This window comes from Euleptes europaea, chromosome 15 (genome assembly GCF_029931775.1).
Source record: "Euleptes europaea isolate rEulEur1 chromosome 15, rEulEur1.hap1, whole genome shotgun sequence".
NCBI classification, from domain to species: Eukaryota; Metazoa; Chordata; class Lepidosauria; order Squamata; family Sphaerodactylidae; genus Euleptes; species Euleptes europaea.
The window spans coordinates 13877513-13894476 of NC_079326.1; the positions used below are offsets into that span (position 1 = coordinate 13877513).

The 16964-nt window shown below is 46.5% G+C and overlaps 1 protein-coding gene across 2 annotated transcripts in view; it reads right to left on the minus strand.

Moving 5' to 3' along the window:
• Positions 1-13166, minus strand: part of ZNF148 (zinc finger protein 148) — a 49293-nt gene extending 36127 nt beyond the window's left edge. For both annotated transcript variants that reach the window (XM_056861396.1, XM_056861395.1), the window contains exon 1: positions 13147-13166. The gene's annotated coding sequence lies outside the window, so the exon portion shown is untranslated. The remainder of the gene's footprint in view (positions 1-13146) is intronic.
• Between the last annotated feature and the right edge of the window lie 3798 nt (positions 13167-16964).

Here is a 16964-nt window from a genome sequence, read left to right on the forward strand (position 1 = left end):
CCATCCTAAGTAGGTCTATTTGGATCATTTAAATAAGGCTTACTCCCAGACAAAATAAATCGAGGTCCTACAATACTTATACTCTGGCTTGATATCTGGCAAACCTCCAAGAGAAGAAAGTATCACAGTTTTTAGGCAGCCACTAAGATAACCTCTCCGTGTGCTTTTTTTCCTTTTTCCAACTTGGCAAGGGATAGCATATTCATGCAGTTGGTTATTGCATGAAACAGAATGCTCAACTAGATGGTCCACTGGTCTGATCCAGCAGCACACTTCTTATGTACTTGCAGCCGAAAAGGCTCTCTCTTAAGATCACCCCTGTCTTGGACGGGGTTATACTCCCCTTGAAAAGTCAGGCTCACAGCTTAGGAGTGCTGCTTGATTCAGCAATCACATTAAAAAATGAGATGCCCACTGTGGTTAGAAGTGCTTTTGTCTAGCTTCAGCTGGTGCGCCATCTGTGCCCATTTCTAGCCACAATGATCCATGCCTTAGTTAACATGTACACTGGACTACTGCAATGCTCTCTTTGGGACTACTCTTGAAGAGTGTTCAGAGGCCGCAGCTAGTGCAGAATGAGGCAGCTAGACTGCTGGACAGAGCCAGTTATGGGATCATGTGACACCAATATTACAGCAATTACATTGGTTTCCCATCTGCCCCCTCCAATTCAAGGTGTTGGTTTTGACTTTTATGGCTTGGGACTGGGGTATCTAAAGGATCATCTTCACCTATATGCTCCTGCCCAGTTATTAAGATCACAGAGAAAGGCCCTCTTGGCTGTCCTATCAACCAAAGAAAATCATCTGATGGCCACACTAGAGATGGCCTTTTCAGTGGCAGCCCCACGATTATGGAACAACCGAAGGTAGGTGAGCCTGGCCCCCTCACTGTCGACCCTTAGGAGGCAGCTCAAGACAATTTTCTTCAGGATGGCATTTGATTAATTTTAGTTCTTCTGCCTATCAGCAGTTTTAAATTATTGATTTTAAACTACTGATTTCAAATTAGTGTGGGGTTTTATATATTTTATTGTTGTTTTTATTGTAATCCACCTTAAGTTCTTATAAGGTAAAAAGACTCTCATTAATGTTTCAAATAAATGAAATAAACTGTGGAACTCCTTCTTTTCTGATATTTGCTAAGCACCTACATTATCATCCTTTAAGTACCATAACAACGTAAGAGATGTCCTATTGGATCAGACCGGTGAAAACTCTCGTAAAATATCCTCTCTCACACAATAACCAACCAGTTGCCCTGATACCACCAACAAACAAAGCATAAAAGGCTGAAGCCTTTCCCTCATGATGCCTCCTAGCACTGGTATTCAGGTTTACTGCCTCTGAACATGGAAGTTCTTTTTAGTCCTCATAGCTGGTAGCCATTGATGGACTTGCTCCTTACCAAATGAAGTCCATCCTATTCACCTAGGCTTTTAATAATTAAATCTGGTACTATTTATTCATTTAATAATTTATATCCCACTGTCTCACCAAGGGGGACCCAAAGCAGTTTACAATCCAATTCCACCCTTATATATTTGCATTCTGTTGTTTGGTTGTTACTGTTTTAATTTTACTGTTTTATTGCCTTTTTATAATCTACCTTGTAAACAATTTTAAATGATTTTTAACCAAATCAAAGAGGTATTACCTCATTTCCTAAATGATGGAGAAGGGGAGAGGAGGAAGAGGAAGAGGAGGAGGAAGAAGAAGGAGAAGAAGGAGTAGGAGGAGAAGAAGAGGAGGAGTAGGAGTTGGTTTTTATATGCCGACTTCCTCTACCTTTTAAGGAGAATCAAACTGGCTTACAATCTCCTTCCCTTCTTCTCCCCACAACAGACACCTTGTGAGGTAGGTGAGGCTGAGAGAGTTCAAAGAGAACTGTGACTAGCCCAAGGTCACCCAGCTGGCTTCATGTGTAGAAGTGGGGAATCAAACCTGGTTCTCCAGATTAGAGTCCACTGCTCTTAACCACCATACGACGCTGGCAGCAGAATGAAAAGGGGACACAGAACATTTACACGCGTCTTTACATAAATGACTTCACAGCTCAGTTTTAAAAAACAGGCCACTAAATACACAGTGCACTTTGTGCTTCATATAACATAAGACAAAATTTGACCAATGTTGAAAACTCCTGGTCAATTGACCAGCATTGCAACCATACAGCAGGGCCTACAGAGTTTATGGTAAATTCCTAGTTCCAGGAAAACAAGTGAAGTGCTGCCAGATGGGTGGCTAATAGACCTGGGGTCAATTGTATGTGTGCACATGAACTAATCTTGTATACTAAAGAGTTGATAAAATGGTTCATTAGAATCCAACTTACAGACTGAGATTTACTTCTGTACACAGTTAAAAGATGGAGCTATTTTAGTGTGGGGGTTACATTTTTCTGTTTAAGATAGCACTCAAGGCAATGTCAGTGATAATGATGCTGACAGGGAAAAAATCCAGCAAGGTTATACATTTTATTAGACTGTCTCTCTTGGATACAAGCCAAAAGACGACAGATGGAGGTGATGCTTCAACAATAGTGTTTATCTATGGCTGTTCTAGAGCAGAATAATTTTACTGTGGATTCATTTGCTATTTTAAGGATGAGTGGGTTTCTCCCACAGAGTTACTATTTATGCTTTTAGTTCTCTCATGAAAGTTCTGTATGCCACCTTTAAACCAGGTAAACAGACACATGGAAACCCAGTTGCCTTGAGCAACAGAAGGAATGATGGGGTAGAGTATTACTTAAAATCTCAGGATTTCAATCATTCAGTTATTGACTTGCTTGAGTCATCTGGAATTAAGGCCTAACATTATGCTTTTCCTGACTTCAGCCCTGGGTCGGATCAACAGACATCATCTGGGAGTTCCAAGCTTTGCGGGTGCATGCAGGCCCAATTCAGATCAGGACCACAGCTCATGAACAGAAGAAGCTCAAGCCTCCCCCCACGCAGTGCCATTTCCCCTCAAACAGATGGGCTACATGTTAAGTTTCCCTAGTGGGGCAAAAAGCATCTCCCAGGACCCACTTCAGGTTGGATAAATGGTATAGCAGTGAAAAGTCCCCTCAACTTGCACACCATGATTTATAGTGCAGTTAGGCTCTGAGTTTGGCTCTACAGGCACTTTCCCTGTAACATACCGAATGCTAATGAATGGATAGTCTTTTGACAGAGGACCAGATGACATAATCTTTGGTCTCATACAACTCTATTGGTCTAATTTCTAAGGAGCAAAAGTTTGAAATTCTGGTAGCAGACTAAACCTCACAAACACAACAAATGTATATAGTCTAAGTAAGACTTTATTCAAAGATTGTCTTGGGGGGTGGCAGGGACAACTCCAGATCCCCCCTTCTGTTTGGCACCCACAGCTACCAAACCCAGTGTCCTCTAGGCCTAACAGAACCACAAATGTACACTCTAAAGAGTCACGTGACAATCAGCTGATCAATGCCAACTAGCCCTTTCAAAGTCAGCCAGTCAATGACAGTCTGCCTTTTGAAAATCACTGCTGTCTGGTGGCTCCACCCTGAGGGCGGGACAGGGGAGCTGCCAGGAAAAGATTGCAACAAGGCTGCTATTGCTCTCTCACAGTTGAGGGCATGCCCCATAACACATCTGGCTAATGGGAGGTTACTGGGCATGCCCCAGGCATGGCTAATGAGGTTAGAGGGAGGAGGCCAAGGAAGACAGTCAGCTCTGACTCCCAGCTCAGAGGGGAGCAGAGATAGGGAAGAAGAGGTGGAATAGGGGGCTGCCTAACCCCTATCCCCCTCCATCTGAGACCAAGGGAAAACACTTCATACAAGTCAGAAAATGGCACATGATGGCTGTGGCCCAGGACCCAACAAACAGCTGCCATGATAATGATAGAGAAGTGCTCTGAAGTTGGAAGGCTCACAGATTCCTGATTTACTTGTATAGTTCATGTGTGTTCTCTCTACCCTGCCCAGACTTTTGAGAATATAGGCTTGGGTCCTGTGATAAATTTCCACCCATGGAAAGGATTTCCATAATTGGAGAAGGACTTCCTCACTCACCCACCCCAACACACACTGCAGGTCTAAATAACCCCAAAACCTGCTCCTAGAGAGCAAGGGATCCCAAGACCAGCATGGGAGAGGAGTCAGTGTTATACAGATTGGTGTAGTGGTTAGGAGTGGTGGACTCTAAACTGGAGAAACGGTTTGACTCCCCAACTTCTACACATGGGCCAGTCACAGTTCTCTCAGAACTCTCTCGGCCCCACCTACCTCACAAGGTGCCTGTTGTAAAAGAGGGGAAGGGAAGGCAGTTGTAAGCTGCTTTGAGACTCCTTAAAAAGGTAAAGGTCATTCCTGACCCATGGGGTGATGTCACATCCTGACATTTTCTAGGCAGACTTTGTTTACGGGGTGGTTTTTCAGTGCCTTCCCCAGTCCTTACAATAGAGAAAATCAGGGTATAAAAACCAACTCTTCTTCTTCTACGGCAGAAAGGGGAAAGCAGCTAAAATCACCTTCCCTTCCATTAATGGAAATTTTCCGCAGGATCAAATCTATCATACTTTTTCTACACAACTATAGCTTTGACTTTCCATAGGTACAGTCTAGATTACCAGAAGGATGGGGCTACCAAAAGCTGCTGTGATTATGAGAAAGAACATGAAAATGTAACCCTCTGTGGCTGTGAAATGTGCAAAGAAGGGAGAAGAGCAGGGGTACACAGTAAGCTCCTGTAAAGGAGGGCAAGCATATGTTGGTGGCTGGTTCAGAAGCCAGGTCAAGAGGGCACAGAGGGCAGCAGATAGGAAGGTAATTTACAGTACAATACTAAACAGAGTTTCGCCTTTCTAAATCCACTGACTTCAATGGACTTTAAATGGTGTAACTCAGTTTAGGACAGTAACCTCCAAGGGGTGAAACAAGAGGCCTTGTTGTGAGCAAAGTAAACATATTCTAATATTTTTATTCTGCAGCATTCTGATAAATTTTCTGCAACAGGATCCATCTCAATTTCAGTATTATCAGCCTAGATTCATAAAGATTGGCAAGGTTTTACAGGAATAAATATTGCATAATAAATGAGGTATGTGTGAATTTTAGGACAAAGGGGAAATTATTTGTCAATATTTCATTTGAAGTGGCCAATCAAATAATGTATTGCAGTTCTTCAGTTATTTATTTTGTATTCTACAGAATTTATATCCCACCCTGCCCTCACAAGGGCACACATTGAAAAATCACTGAAATTATCAAAATGAACAGCTGCTCTAAACTGATATGACATCTTAACCTATAGTGAAGTATTATCTGTTTGACAATATAGTTGAAATGACAAATTGTCACATGAATTTCAGTCCTGCCTTCTTGTTAAACTGTCCTCACAATCAAATTCCAATCTACAAATACAGGAAAATTGTAGGGGTTTCATTTGTTGCAGCCAAAACTTCAAAGCTAAACTGCAGAAAAATCCCAGGCAATCCACAAGGTAGCTAATAAAAGTGACACTTCAGATGAAGTTAACTCACAGTCTAATTTTTTTAGAAAGTGTGGCATTCATGAATTATTTTCTTGGTGAACTCCAATGTATCTATTTAACTTTAACTAAAGCATATCTACACCCTATTGGCATTAGGATCAGTGAATTTTTAGAGTATAATGGAGATATGAAGTATAATAATTTAATTTTATTAAATGGTTGTTTTTTTAATTCTGAAATTGGTATTAGGTGTAGTAAGTATATTATACTGTTCTTTAGGTTTCTTGAAAATTTGTTTCAAAATATAGTTGGGATACATATTTTTAGACTAACGCCCCTGCACTCACATTTGATGAAAGCAAGGACTGATTAACATATAATCTTGAACTTGCTAGTAATTAGAGGAGAAAAAAAGTTAATTTCAGATAAATTTCAGTTAATTTAAGGACTTTTTACCTTCTTAAGGATATTTCTTCAAACTGAGCATTTTCCAAATAACACACAACGGCTTGTAATATTGCAGGGCCTACTGGGAACCAGAATTTTAATCATCTTGAGATTCCTCGCAACATTCGTGATTCAAAATATACGCCATTTTCTCTTAGGTCATGCAAAACAACTGTCTGATCATTCTACTGTAACCTTTTCATTTTTTTCTTGCACCTGTTGAAACATACCGGTATTTGGTTGGATGCAGCCAACTTTTTTGCTCAACCTCACCCAACTCCCCGCCCACAGAGCTGTTGACCATGTCAAAGAGGACTCCTGCTTCCCTTCCTCAACAGTGGAAAAGCAGGATGGAAGAAACACTTTGCTCATCTCATATAATATGATGTGTTTATGAGTCTATGTGTGGTTTTTCAGTAGAGATCATGCCTTTTCCTTAACTAGAAGTACACTGGGTGCTGCTTAAATACTCTGAATATAATTTAAGTTATAATGCTTGCTAACTTTAGCTGAATTTAAGGAAAAAACATTTATAAAGAAAACAGGAACAACCAGTGTTACCATAAGTATTTTAAGGAAAAAAGAAAAAGGAAATTGTTCTGTCATCTGAATGAAATCTAGCTAGTCTCAAACAGTTAAAGGGTGCCTCACTAAGGACAAATGATGTCACAACCAATATCTGCACATATGTGGGAAAGGTTTCTGTCCTTCAGACCTTCCTCTAAAGCATCTCATCTGGTGAAAGGATATGAAACCAGACTGACAACTAAAATATTTATTTTTTGATTACTGCATTTGGTTGTATCCACACTGTAAAATTATGAGGGCTCTTTTATTACTGCAGAATGGTTTTTTTTTATCACCATGCAATATATTGCCACTCAGACCAATGTAGTCACAACGATAAGCGGACTATTTACACAAGCACTCTCAGTACAACTCCAGCTTGTGGAATTCCGCTGATTCCCCCTTCTATAAGCCTTCACTTTGCTCCTCTGCTATTCCCAAGGGTCCTCTGACTCTCAGGAACAGAATTTCAGAGGGCTCAGTGAGCTACAACCAGAGGGGCAATCAAATTGCTGCCCCCTCTTCCAAAATCCTAAGAACCCTTTACTCTTTGGGACTCGGCAGTTGGAACAGGCTATAGCAGTGATGGCGAACCTTTTAGAGACCGAGTGCCCAAACTGCAACCCAAAACCCACTTATTTATCGCCGAGTGCCAATGCGGCAATTTAACCTGAATACTGAGGTTTTAGTTTAGAACAGGGGTGGGGAACCTTTTTTCTGCCAAGGGCCATTTGCATATTTATAACATCGTTCGGGGGCCATACCGGGCGTAGATCTCCTTGTGTGTGTGTGTGTGGGGGGAAGCTAGGGTTGACAGGTCCTCTTCACCACTGGCGGGAGGTTTTGGGGGTGAAGCCTGAGGAAGGCGGGGTTTGGGGAGGAAGACTGCACAGCCATAGAGCCCAATGGCCAAAGTGGCCATTTTCTCCAGGGGAACTGATCTCTATTGGCTGGAGATCAGTTGTAATAGCAGGAGATCTCCAGCCACCACCTGGAGGTTGGCAACCTTAGGGGAGGCAATGCAGAGAAGGCTTGGAGGGTGTCTCAGCTCCCCCAGGTCTTCCCCCTCCTCCCAGGTGGGAAGGCAGCCAGCGGTGGGCCCAGGCAACCAAGGTGCCAGGGGGGCGCAGCTTGCAGCCTGCGGTCGATCTGCAAGGAAGGAAAGAAGGAAGGAAGGAAGGAAAGAAGGAAGGAAGGAAAGAAAGAAGGAAGGAAGGAAGGACAGAAAGAAGGAAAGAAAGGGAAGAAGGAAGGAAGGAAAGAAGCAAGGAAAGAAGGAAGGAAGGAAAGAATGAAGGACAGAAAGAAGGAAGGAATGAAGGACAGAAAGAAGGAAGGAAGGAATGAAGGACAGAAAGAAGGAAGGAAGGAATGAAGGACAGAAAGAAGGAAAGGAGGAAGGAAGGGAAGAAAGGACAGAAAGAAGGAAGGAATGAAGGACAGAAAGAAGGAAGGAATGAAGGACAGAAAGAAGGAAGGAAAGAAGGACGGAAAGGAGGAAGGAAGGGAAGAAAGAAGGACAGATAGAAGGAAGGAAGGAAGGACAGAAAGAAGGAAGGAAGGAAAGAATGAAGGACAGAAAGAAGGCAGAAAGGAAGCATGGAAAGGAGAGAGGGGGGGGGAGGGGGGGAGGGAGAGAGAGGGGGGAGGGAGGGAGAGAGAGGGAAAGAGAGAAGGGGAAAGAGATAGAGAAGGGGAAAGAGAAAGAGAAGGGGAAAGAGAAAGAGAAGGGGAAAGAGAAAGAGAAGGGGAAGGGGAAAGAGAAAGAGAAGGGGAAAGAGAAAGAGAAGGGGAAGGGGAAGGAGAAAGAGAAGGGGAAGGGGAAGGGGAAAGAGAAGGGGAAGGGGAAGGAGAAAGAGAAGGGGAAGGGGAAGGAGAAAGAGAAGTGGAAAGAGAAAGAGAAGGGGAAAGAGAAGGGGAAGGGGAAAGAGAAAGAGAAGGGGAAAGAGAAAGAGAAAGAGAAGGGAAAAGAGAAAGAGAAAGAGAAGGGGAAAGAGAAAGAGAAGGGGAAAGAGAAAGAGAAAGAGAAGGGGAAAGAGAAAGAGAAAGAGAAGGGGAAAGAGAAAGAGAAGGGGAAAGAGAAAGAGAAAGAGAAGGGGAAGGGGAAAGAGAAGGGGAAAGAGAAGGGGAAAGAGAAGGGGAAAGAGGAGAGAAAGAATAGGAGAGTGACTGAAAAAGGAAGAAAAGAGAGAAAAGCCTTCACACACACACACACACAGCCGGCTCCCTGCGACCGGGCTTCAGCCTTCCCACCTCTCCCCCCCCACCCCCAAGTCCACAAAAGTCCTCCACCTGATCGGCTCCCACGCGGATGCTCCGGCCCCGGGAGGGAGCGATTGGCTCTTTCCTCTTCTCCCTCCCTCCCTCCCTCCCTCTGCGGCGGCCGAGAGAGGTTTCAACCCCTGTGCCGCGCAGCGTGCAGGGACGCTTCGCCTTCCCGGCTTGGGGGAAGCGTCTTCCTCCCTCCCACCTCCCGCCTCCCGCCTCTTTCCGATGGCGAGAGGGGGTTTAAAGGGGCCGCAGCGTTCCTGCACGCTGCGGCTTCAGAAAGGGCCGTGCTGCGCTGCGCTTCTCTGGCAGCTGCAGCGGAGCCCAGTCTGGGCCAGGAGCCTTCTTACTCCTCCTCCCAGAGGCTCCGGGGGCTGCTTGGGCGCAAGTCCCGCCGGCCGCCACCGCAGCACGCCCCCCCCCCCACCGCACGGGCCGCTCCCGCTCCCCGGCTCCGCTTCACAGGCCCTCGGCTGGGTTGCGCGCTGGGCAGAACCGGGGCGGCGGCGGCGGCTCCTCTTGGCCGAGCGGGGGAGGCGCCGCAGGTGGCGGCCCGGCCTTCAGGGGCCTTTTGCAGCGGGCGGGCGGGCAGGCGGGCCCTGAGGGCGACTGCTGCCGGCTCGCCCGCTGTCCCCGCCCCCAATCCGTAGTCGCTGTGGACCGCCCGTGGCGCGGGGCCAGGCAAAGCCGCGCCTCGACCCCTCGTTTCCAGCCCGGGAAGGGAAGGGGAAGGAAGGCTGCTTCCCCGGGGGCTGAGTGGAGGCGACCGGGCACGTGCCGGCAGAGAGGGCTACGCGTGCCAGTGTCGGCACGCGTGCCATAGGTTCGCCAACACGGGGCTATAGTGTGAAGTCCAGCTCAAATGTACATCTGTAAGAAAACAAACACTCCGTTCTCGACAAGAAATCATGGCCAGCGTGGTGTAGTGGTTAAGAGTGGTGGTTTGGAGCGGTGGACTCTAATCTGGAGAACCTGGTTTGATTCCTCACTCCTCCACATGAGCAGCGGACGCTAAACTGGTGAACTGGGTAGGTTTCCCCACTCCTACACATGAAGCCAGCTGGGTGACCTTGGGCTAGTCACAACTCTCTTAGAGCTCACTTAGCCCCACCTGCCTCACAGAGTATATGTTGCAGGGAGGGGAAAGGAAGGTGATTGTAAGCCAGTTTGATTCCCCCTTAAGTGGTAGAGAAAGTCGGCATATAAAAACCAACTCTTCTTCTTCTTCTTTCCCCAAAACATCACTTTGAGGCAACATCACATAATCTATCCAACCTCCAAAATAAAAGGGGTCCTGGTAAAATCAAAAATATGCAAGGAAAGGAAGCTTCTTTTAGCAAGAGTAGCTGTGCCAAATCTACACAGGTTACACAGTTAAAATAACAGAAAATGTGACCTCCGAAATCTGTACCTTTATAGCCCCTTGTAAAAACATCAAACACAAATCTCAACATTTCAGCCACTCTAGAAATGGGCCTCAATCTTTAAGAGACAGGGCCAACACCTGAATTCCTCACAAAATTTATCAAAACATAAAAGTGTATTTTTTTCATTTGTGCAAATCCTGAAACTGAACATGTCTCAGGGAATTTTAAAATTTAAATCCGAAAGTAAAATTTCCAAAAATTGAGTTTTGGTATTTCTCATGCCCTACTAGCTACACCTACTCCAGAATATCCATATGGGAAGAATAACAAGGTTTAAAAGGACATGGGAGATGAGATTTGATGGTGGTAGGCAGAATACTGTCACAGATCTGCTAGATTCAAGTCTAGTAGCACCTTAGAGATCAACAAGGTTTTGGGGGTATGAGCTTCAAGAGTCAAAGCTGCCTTCGACTGCTTTGACTCTCGAAAGCTCATACCCCCAAAATCTTGTTGGACTCTAAGGTGCTATGAAACTTAAATCTAGCTGTTCTACTGCAGACCAACACAGCTACCCTCTGAAATTATTGACAAGAGATCTGAGTTTATCATTCATTAAGATCTGTAGCATGGTAGTGATAATCTTTATGCACAACATTTTTCCATCTGGGAGTGCATATCATGTCCAGTCCAGATTTAGCACTAAGATGCAAAAACAGTCATTTTCTTCATGGGAACACTTCTAAAATTATTCCCATGTAGGCATACATGTGAAAAATCCTGACTTAGAATTTTTCAACCACATGGATTTTATGAACAGACAGATGGTAACTTGTATTCCTCCACTGAAATAATTCTATAATCACTCCAAAGGAGGAACAAACTTCACTAGTACAGACCCTAAATATATTATATTGTTATGTGCCTGAGTTCATCAGTATTTATACTTTAGAGATCGCTATATATGTGGGAACATTAGGCTGCCTTTATCTAGGGCAGGGATTCTTAAAGGTGCTACCTGGGGAGCATTTAGAACTCTTGGGGGCAAATGAGGGCATTTCGAATTTCAGGATGCCTCTTCTCCACACTTGGTTTCTGACATCAAGTGAAGGAAGCAAGATCCCAGATTTCTCCTCCAAGTTTTAAAGCAAACAGGAATCAAACTTAACATTCAGGAATTTGGTAGGTGCCTATCAAGAACAAGAGTCTCATTGAACAGAAGCTTGTGATCTACGTATTATACACTTTAAATATAAATAAACCTACATAAATAAAGTTGCATTGTTTGGAACACTGTTTTTATGTTGTAGGCTTTAACCTGTGGTTTGGAGTGCAGTAATTGATTAAAGATTAAAACCACTGATCTACAATAAAATTTCACTTAGTTTACTCTTTAACTCAGTTACGCTCACAGTTCTAGCTCCTCTTTCATGCTAAGCTTGCCCTTGACCAGAAAGCATCCCACTGTGGCCTGCTAGGGCATGTTGCTCTTGTAGCAAGGTAGTCAGTACTTTACTAAATAGCTATTTACAAAACATTTATGACTATATTTTGCACAGGATAAAGACCAAGTGATTCCTACAAGTAAACTGCAAAAATGTAACAAAGCAGGAATAGGAGTTAGGGTAGATTTCTTCAATATAATCTATCCTTTCAAGCGGCAAAGACGGGAAGTGGATAGCTGCAATTTGTGCGTACTTCCCAGTTCCAGAATTCAGTAGCTGATGAGGGCTATCTTTGGGCTGATAGCAGTGAAAGGAGGAATATGTTTTAAAATGCTAAGTGCCTGGGAATGGATGCCTTTCTGGATCTGTCACTTTATGCAGCCTGATCTTGAACATATTTACTCAACAGTAAATTCCACTAATATTATGAGACGTACTTCCAAAACAGTATGTCCAGGACTGCAGCCGGTGTACTATTCTGTAACTGCTGAACCGTGGCACACAATGCAGAACTTGAGATGTTTTCAGAGTCCTCAGATTCAGAACCCTGTGGGTCTGTACATGATATTCCCAAGAAAAGGATTTTTGAAAGAGGAATGTGGAAATTGCTGCGGGAGATTTTTCTGTCCACCAGGACCAAAATCCCAGGTTCACAACAGTGGGGAACGGCCTGCGGATCTGACAGATTAGGTGGCCAGTGATGCTTGCCAATCTATAGGAGTCTCTTTGTCTCTCCTATTTTAAACCTGCCTTTAGGAATCCCGGGAGCCCCCAGCTAAATAGGAAAGAGCTAGCGGTGGGGTTGGCAACTTCTGGACCAGGCTGTCAATCCCAGGGTCTGGCAGTTCAAAGGGCTCCAGGCAGGGGTCACTCTTTAAGACCCTCTCATGACTGCCCCAGTGTCAAATATTTGACGGGTGTTGTCTGAGTCGATTGTGTCTCCTCCTTTTACCCCAAGGTTATCTATAACATTGCAAACTGGCGGGGAGGCGGGGGTGGGGGGGGAGAGAGTGTGCGTTTGCGGGGAGAAATCACCCCCAGCCTAATCTTTAGGAATGTGCCTTTCTGCAGATCGCCGAGCCCGACAAGTCTCTTTGTCTGCCAAGATTTCTTCTCCTAAGGGAAGGCCAACCTTTGGGGAAAGGTGGCGTCGGAAGCCTCCTAGGTCATACCCGCCTGCCCCCCCCCCCCACACACCATTGCCCTCTCCTTTTGTCTGTCTGCATCTCACCTATATGTATAGATATATATAGATATTCGTTCCTCGGCCTGCGAGAAAAGAGGCTGGGAAAGGGCCCCAAGCCCCGACGAGGCCTTGCTCGCCTTCGCTGCGCCGCGGCTCCGTAGGGATCCCCCCCTCTTTGCAGAGGGCCCCGGGGGGGGGGGAAGCAGCAGCAGGAGGAGGCAGGATCCGGGGATCTCCCCCCCCGGATCCCCGATCCACCCGCCCCGGCCTCTTTGGCCCCCGCGTCCGCCCCCCGCCCCCAAGGGTCCCTCAGGCCACGGCGCTCGAGCGACGAGGCCCGCATTGGCGGCGGCGGCGGGGGCCCCGGGCCCGCCTCCCCAGCCTCCAACGGCGCGTCCTTACCGGCGGCCCACAGCTGAGGCGAGAAGGGCGGCGGCGGGGTGACGACGATGGCAACGGGGGGGGGAGAGAGAGAGAGGGAGGGAGAGCGATATTATGGGGGGGGGGCTCAGAGCCCCCAGGCCGCGGCTCCGGCGGCAGCCCCGGACACCATGATGGCGGCGCTCGCCTCAGCGGCAACGGCTCCTTCCTGCTCGGCGGGCGGCGGGCGGCGGGCGGGCCAGGCCAGGCCGGTCGGGGAAAGCGCAGCCGCCTCAGCCTCCTCCTGGCGGTGACAGCGACGGGCCGAGCCGGGAGAGCGCCCGCGCCGCCGCGGTGCAGCTTGGGAGAAAGGAAAAAAAACCGCCTGCGGGATCCGAACCCGCCGCCGGGACGGGCGCCTCCCCTCCCCCCCCCCTCTGTGGAGAAGGTAGGAGGAACGGTCGGTTGGGAGGGGGAGGGGGAGACGCGAAGAGCGGAGGGGGTTCCTGAGGAGAGGCCCCGCGGGTGGGGACGACGAGGGCTGAGAGGGGCTGGGCTTCCACGACAGGTCTGTTGTGCGTGTGTGTGTGGTTGTTTTGTTTTGTTGGGGCGCTGAGGATCTTGGAAGGGGGGGGGTTTCCTTCGAGCATGTCCAGAGCGCCTTTCCCCTTCTCACTGGATCACAGGAGTCACCAGACTGGACTCACCAGGGGAGTCCCCAGACTGAGTCAGACCCTCGGTCCATCAAAGTCTGTGTTAGTAGAAAAGGGCCAGAGTCCAGTAGCACCTGAAAGACTAACAAGAATATTTTCTGGCAGGGTGTGAGCTTTCGGGAGCCACAGCTCACTTCTTCAGAGAAAAGAGCAAGAGTCCAGTAGCACCTTAAAGACTAACAAAAACATTTTCTCATAGGGTATGAGCTTTCGGGAGCCACAGCTCACTTCTTTAGAGACAAGAGCCAAGAGTCCAGTAGCACCTGAAAGACTAACAAGAATATTTTCTGGCAGGGTGTGAGCTTTCGGGAGCCACAGCTCACTTCTTCAGAGAAAAGAGCAAGAGTCCAGTAGCACCTTAAAGACTAACAAAAACATTTTCTCATAGGGTATGAGCTTTCGGGAGCCACAGCTCACTTCTTTAGAGACAAGAGCCAAGAGTCCAGTAGCACCTGAAAGACTAACAAGAATATTTTCTGGCAGGGTGTGAGCTTCCAGGCGCCACAGCTCACTTCTTAAGAGACAAGAGTCCAGTAGCACCTTAAAGACTAACAAAAACATTTTCTCATAGGGTATGAGCTTTCGGGAGCCACAGCTCACTTCTTTAGAGACAAGAGCCAAGAGTCCAGTAGCACCTTAAAGACTAACAAAAACATTTTCTCATAGGGTATGAACTTTCGGGAGCCACAGCTCACTTCTTCAGAGAAAAGAGCAAGAGTCCAGTAGCACCTTAAAGACTAACAAGAATATTTTCTGGCAGGGTATGAGCTTTCAGGCGCCACAGCTCACTTCTTTAGAGACAAGAGACAAGAGTCCTGTAGCACCTTAAAGACTAACAAGAATATTTTCTGGCAGGGTATGAGCTTTTGTGAGCCACAGCTCACTTCTTCAGAGAAAAGAGCCAAGAGTCCAGTAGCACCTTAAAGACTAACAAGAATATTTTCTGGCAGGGTGTGAGCTTTCAGGCGCCACAGCTCACTTCTTCAGAGACAAAAGACAAGAGTCCTGTAGCACCTTAAAGACTAACAAAAACATTTTCTCATAGGGTATGAGCTTTCGGGAGCCACAGCTCACTTCTTCAGAGAAAAGAGCAAGAGTCTAGTAGCACCTTAAAGACTAACAAGAATATTTTCTGGCAGGGTATGAGCTTTTGTGAGCCATAGCTCACTTCTTCAGAGAAAAGAGCCAAGAGTCCAGTAGCACCTTAAAGACTAACAAGAATATTTTCTGGCAGGGTATGAGCTTTCAGGCGCCACAGCTCACTTCTTCAGAGACAAAAGACTGTAGCACCTTAAAGACTAACAAAAACATTTTCTCATAGGGTATGAGCTTTCGGGAGCCACAGCTCACTTCTTCAGAGAAAAGAGCAAGAGTCCAGTAGCACCTTAAAGACTAACAAAAACATTTTCTCATAGGGTATGAGCTTTCGGGAGCCACAGCTCACTTCTTCAGAGAAAAGAGCAAGAGTCCAGTAGCACCTTAAAGACTAACAAAAACATTTTCTCATAGGGTATGAGCTTTCGGGAGCCACAGCTCACTTCTTCAGAGAAAAGAGCAAGAGTCCAGTAGCACCTTAAAGACTAACAAAAACATTTTCTCATAGGGTATGAGCTTTCGGGAGCTCATACCCTACCAGAAAATATTTTTGTTAGTCTTTAAGGTGCTACTGGACTCTTGCCCTTTTCTACTACTGCAGGCAGACTAACACGGCTACCCACTGTGAAAAGTCAGTATTGTCTTTTATAGAGGTCTATAAAATTACGCATGGTTTGGAGAGAGTGGATAGGGAGAGGTTTTTCTCCCTCTCCCATAATACTAGGACATGGAGTCATCTGCTGAAGCTGGAGAGTGAGAGATTCAAAACTGATAAAAGGAAGATAATTCACAGTGGGTAGCCGTGTTAGTCTGTCTGCAGTGGTAGAAAAGGGCAAGAGTCCAGTAGCACCTTAATGACTAACAAGAATATTTTCTGGCAGGGTATGAGCTTTCGTGAGCCACAGCTCAGGCTCACAAAAGCTCATACCCTGCCAGAAAATATTTTTGTGAAGAAGTGAGCTGTGGCTCACGAAAGCTCATACCCTACCAGAAAATATTTTTGTTAGCCTTTAAGGTGCTACTGGACTCTTGCCCTTTTCTACTGATAAAAGCAAGTATTTTTTCCACACAACGCATAGTTCAATTGTGGAACTCCCTGCCCCAGGATGTGGTGATGGCTGCCAGCTTGGAGGGCTTTAAGAGGGGAGTGGACATATTCATGAAGGAACAGGGTATTCATGGCTATTAGTTAGAATGGATACTAGTCATGCTGCATACCTATTCTGTCTAGTATCAGAGGAGCATGCCTATTATTTTGGGTGCGGTGGAACACAGGCAGGATGGTGCTGCTGCACTCGCCTTGTTAGTGGCTTCCTAGAGGCACCTGGTTGGCCACTGTGTGAACAGACTGCTGGACTTGATGGGCCTTGGTCTGATCCAGCAGGGCTTTTCTTATGTTCCTATGTTCACTGCTGCCCCAACTCCAAGACGGCCACGTCAAAGGATGTGGTTTCTAGGCAGGTTTGGGGTATAGGAATGAGGCCCGCTTGAGAAATGTGGTGCTGGAGGTCAGAGGCTGGTCGTGGGAGAGCAGGCGGGGCAGGTGCAGAAAGGGGTGCCCCGAGGGGGAACACATGAACACATGAAGCTGCCTTATACTGAATCAGACCCTTGGTCCATCAAAGTCAGTATTGTCTACTCAGACTGGCAGCGGCTCTCCAGGAGTGTCAGGCAGGGGTCTTTCGCATCACCTACTTGCCTGGGCCCTTTAACTGGAGATGCCAGGGATTGAACCTGGGACCTTCTGCATGCCAGGCAGAGGCTCTACCACTGAGCCACAGCCCCTCCCTGTCTAAGGATAGACCTGCACTGGATTATTCAAGATTTCCGAACAATTCCCAGGTGTTTTTATGTCCAGTAGTACACATTCAGATTCCCAACCTTACCCCAAGGATGCAGAGTGATGTGGTAATTACAGTTCTTTGGGAAGACCCAATTCAAATCCCCTTCCAACCATGAAGCTCCTGGGTGACCTTAGGCCAGTCATTCTCTCTCTCTCTCACCATAAGTACCTCAAAGCGTCGCTGTGAGGATAAATTCGAGGGAGATGAA